This window comes from Sapajus apella, unplaced genomic scaffold (assembly GCF_009761245.1).
Source record: "Sapajus apella isolate SASKATOON/1434 unplaced genomic scaffold, GSC_monkey_1.0 scaffold71, whole genome shotgun sequence".
Lineage (NCBI taxonomy): Eukaryota > Metazoa > Chordata > Mammalia > Primates > Cebidae > Sapajus > Sapajus apella.
In genome coordinates, this window is record NW_022437011.1 from 7,893,518 (window position 1) to 7,897,841 (window position 4,324).

At 45.1% G+C, this 4,324-nt stretch overlaps 1 pseudogene; it reads right to left on the minus strand.

Annotated features, from left to right (window-relative positions):
- Positions 1-2,273: 2,273 nt before the first annotated feature.
- On the minus strand, positions 2,274-3,888 carry LOC116531614 (annotated as a pseudogene).
- Positions 3,889-4,324: the final 436 nt, after the last annotated feature.

Sequence of the window (4,324 nt, forward strand, 5' to 3'; positions counted from 1 at the left end):
GGGGAAACCCCGTCTCTACTAAAACTACAAAAAATCAGCTGGGCATGGTGGCGCGTGCCTGTAATCCCAGCTACTCAGGAGGCTGAGGCAGGAGAATTGCCTGAACCCAGGAGGCGGAGGTTGCGGTGAGCCGAGATCGCGCCATTGCACTCCAGCCTGGGTAACAAGAGCGAAACTCCGTCTCAAAAAAAAAAAAATTAAAAAAAAAAAAAAAAAAAAAGAGACCAGTCTGGCCGACATAGTAAAACCCCATCTCTACTAAAAATACAAAAATTAGCTGGATGTTGTGGCGAGCATCTGTAATCCCAGCTACTCGGGAGCCTGAGGCAGAAGAATTGCGTGAACCCTGGAGGTGGAGGTTGCAGTGAGCTGAGATAGTGCTATTGCACTCCAGCCCAGCAGACAGTGCGAGACTCTGTTTCAATAAAAAAGAAAGAAAAAGAGAACACAGAAAATTAAGGCCAGGCACTGTGGCTCATGCCTATAATCCCAGCACTTTGGAAAGCCAAGGTGGTAGATCACTTGAGGTCAGGAGTTCGAGACCAGCCTGGCCAACGTGGTGAAATCCCGTCTCTACTAAAAATACAAAAAATTAGGCAGGCGTGGTGGTGTGTGCCTGTAATCCCAGCTGCTGAGGAGGCTGAGGCAAGAGAATCACTTGAACCCAGGAGGCAGAGGTTGCAATGAGCTGAGATCATGCCATTGTACTCCAGCCTGGGCAACAGAGCAAGACTCCATGCAAACATTTTTTTTTTTAATTTAATTCATGGTTGTTACCAAAAAATTTAATAAAACATGGAAATATGTAATGTAAAAAATGAGAGTCTCTCATCCAACTTGGCCTTTGAAAGAGTCTTGGCCCCCAAAGTGCTGGGATTACAGACATGAGCCACCACGCCTGACCTATGCTTTTTTTAAAAGTGTTTTTTGTGTGTTTGCACATTCAAATATGTGTTACTTGGTTGATAGACAATTTTTTCTTTTTTTTTTTTTTAACATTAAGTATTTTTATAAATTTATTTATTTAACTTTATATCTGGCATTTCTCCCCGTTATCCCTCCCCATCACAACTGCCCCCAGTGTGCGATACTCCTCTCCCTGAGTCCACGTGTTATCATTGTTCAACACCCACCTATGAGTGAGAACATGCAATGTTTGGCTTTCTGTTCTTGTGTCAGTTTGATGAGAATGATGGTTTCCAGATTCATCCAAGTCCCTACAAAGGACATGAACTCATCGTTTTTTATGGCTGCATAGTATTCCATGATGTATATATACCACATTTTCTTTGTCCAGTCTATCATTGATGGGCATTTGGGTTGGTTCCAGGTCTTTGCTATTGTACACAGGGCTGCAATGAACATATGTGTGCGTGTGTCTTTATAGTAGAACGATTTATAGTTCTTTGGGTATATGCCCAGTAATGGGATTGCTGGATCAAATGGAATTTCTATTTCTAGATCCTTGAGAAATCGCCACATTGTCTTCCACAGTGGTTGAACTAATTTATACTCCTACCAACTGTGTAAGAGTGTTCCTATTTCTCTACATCCTCTCCAGCATCTGTTTCTCCACATTTTTTAATGATCGCCATTCTAACTGGCATGAGATGATATCTCAGTGTGGTTTTGATTTGTATTTCTCTAATGACCAGTGACGATGAGCATTTTTTCATATGTTTGTTGGCCTCATATATGTCTTCTTTTGAAAAGTGTCTGTTGGCCAGGCACGGTGGCTCACACCTTTAATCCCAGCACTTTTGGGAGGCCAAGGCGGGTTGATCAAGAGGTTAGGAGTTCAGGACCAGCCTGACCAACATGGTGAATAATAAAATAATAAAAAAAAGAAGAAAAGTGTCTGTTCATATCCACCCACTTTTGAATGGGGTTGTTTTTTTCTTGTATATCTGTTTTAGTTCTTTGTAGATTCTGGTTATTAGCCCTTTGTCTGATGGGTAGATTGCAAATTCGCTCTAATGATGGTTTCTTTTTTTTATAAATTTTTTTTTTTAAAGACGGGGTTTCACCATGTTGGTCAGGCTGGTCTTGAACTCCTAACCTCAGGTGATCCGCCCGCCTTGGCCTCCAAAGTTCTTGGATTACGGGCATGAGCCACCACGCCCGGCCACAATGGGGTCTTCTATATATACAGTCATGTCATCTGTAAATAGAGACAGTTTGACTTCCTCCTTTCCTAATTGAATACCCTTTATTTCTTTTTCTTGCCTGATTGCTCTGGCTAGAACTTTTTTTTGGGGGGGTTGTTGAGCTGTTTATTTCAGGGACAGGGCTGGGGAGGGGGCTTAGTCTTTCTTGGCAGCGGCTTTCCTCATGGTGGCCAGGACATTGCTCAGCTCCTCCCGCATCCTCTTGGTGTGGATGTGTGTCCCTACTCTTTTCTTGATGAACTTGAGGGCCCGTTTGTCCTTGGAGACCTTCAGTAACTCCATGGTGCGCTGCTCGTACAGGGCAAAGCCACACACCTCCCGGATCATGTCCCGCGTGAACTTGGTGTGTTTGGTCAGAGGCCTGCGGCAGCGGCTATACCTAGGCATGCTCACGTTCTTGGTTACTTGTGGCCCTTGTTGAGGCCCATGGCCATAGGATAGCGAAGAGCCGTGGCTGCTACTCTCCAATGGCGACCGTGGTGGAAGGCGATAGACAACTTTTTCTTTTTTTTTTTGAGACGGAGTTTCACTCATGTTACCCAGGCTGGAGTGCAATGGCGCGATCTCGGCTCACCGCAACCTCCGCCTCCTGGGTTCAGGCAATTCTCCTGCCTCAGCCTCCTGAGTAGCTGGGATTACAGGCACGCGCCACCATGCCCAGCTAATTTTTTGTATTTTTAGTAGAGACGGGGTTTCACCATGTTGACCAGGATGGTCTCGATCTCTTGACCTCGTGATCCACCCGCCTCGGCCTCCCAAAGTGCTAGGATTACAGGCTTGAGCCACCGCGCCCGGCGATAGACAACTTTTTCAACTATATTTTACATCCATAAGCATAGTGCAAATTTTTCAAAGACAAAGATCCCTTTACAAGCTTTACAGTTCAGTGCCAACCACTAGGCTGGCTATCCATTAGGCAGGTACTGGATAATGGCTAAAATTCCGGTACTGAACCCACATTCTGGCAACAAGAGCCTGTTGTACCACTCACTGCCGGCAGATGGCAGATCTTCATCAAAATCCCTTTTACGGCGTTTACTTATTTATCCCTGTTTACTTCCATCCCTCCCACCTTCCCAACGTTCCTTATCTCACTGTACTATTAAAAATAATTTAAACATCTCTCTCTCTCAGACCAGAATGAGAACTTCTACAGGATGAAAATATCTCCTAATTCATCTTGAACTCATAAGTATTGATTGAGTCCTGGCCTGAACTGAGTAGGTAAATATTTTTGGAATTAATAAATGAATGGATGGATGCATATTTCTCTGAAAACTTCTGAAATCCTGCAACCAGTCCAAACCTTCTTCTTTGACAATTAATTAAGAAACATTAATTGAGAACTTCTATGTCCTATCCAGAGATGAATAGGACAGAGATGGAGGTTTAAAACAATGAGGGAATAAAAAATAAGAGGCTTTAGCCAATTGGAACCTTGTATTGAGTGGGCCCTTCCAAATTTAATGGTGAAGACGGAGTCTCTGGCATTTGGGTACTTCAGTCTGATGGGAGAAACAGGTCCCTATCCTTGGGCGAGATCGCTGTGTGGCTAGGATTGGCAGGGCCCAGCCTTAGGCAGCTTCCAGACTGATGAAGGAAACATACTTTCCAACACAAAACAGATCTAGTCATGGCTTGCAGACTGATCCCCCTCCCCACTCAATGTGCCCCTGTCCTTACGGGCCCATGCAACCAACAGACCACCAACTGCTCCCATTTTCATACAGGAGGACCTCATTTCCCTGCCCACACCCAGAACCCTGAAGCTAAAAAGGAAAACTAAAGTATCCCACTTTTTTCCCAGAGCATATTGTTGGGGCAACTTGGTAAGTCACTGAGGCTAAATTGAAGGGGCCCAAGGGAGGGTCAGGAGCTCAAGCAGCTGTGGCATTTGGACAGGGAGTCAAGTATCCCCAGGGGGTTAGAAGCTTCCAAGGAGGAGGGGTGGAGACCAGGGGCAGAAAATCCCTAAACTCTGCTCCCTGTCACAGCTCAGAAGAATATGCATGGAGACTCATTCTCCCCCTGCCCCTATCCTTTATCTAATTAGCAGAGAAGTGTAAAAAGTCAGAAATCCTACCTCTTTGTCTTTTGACATTCTCCAGTCACCTCTGCCCCCCCCCCCCCCCCCCCCCCACGAGTCTCCATGCATA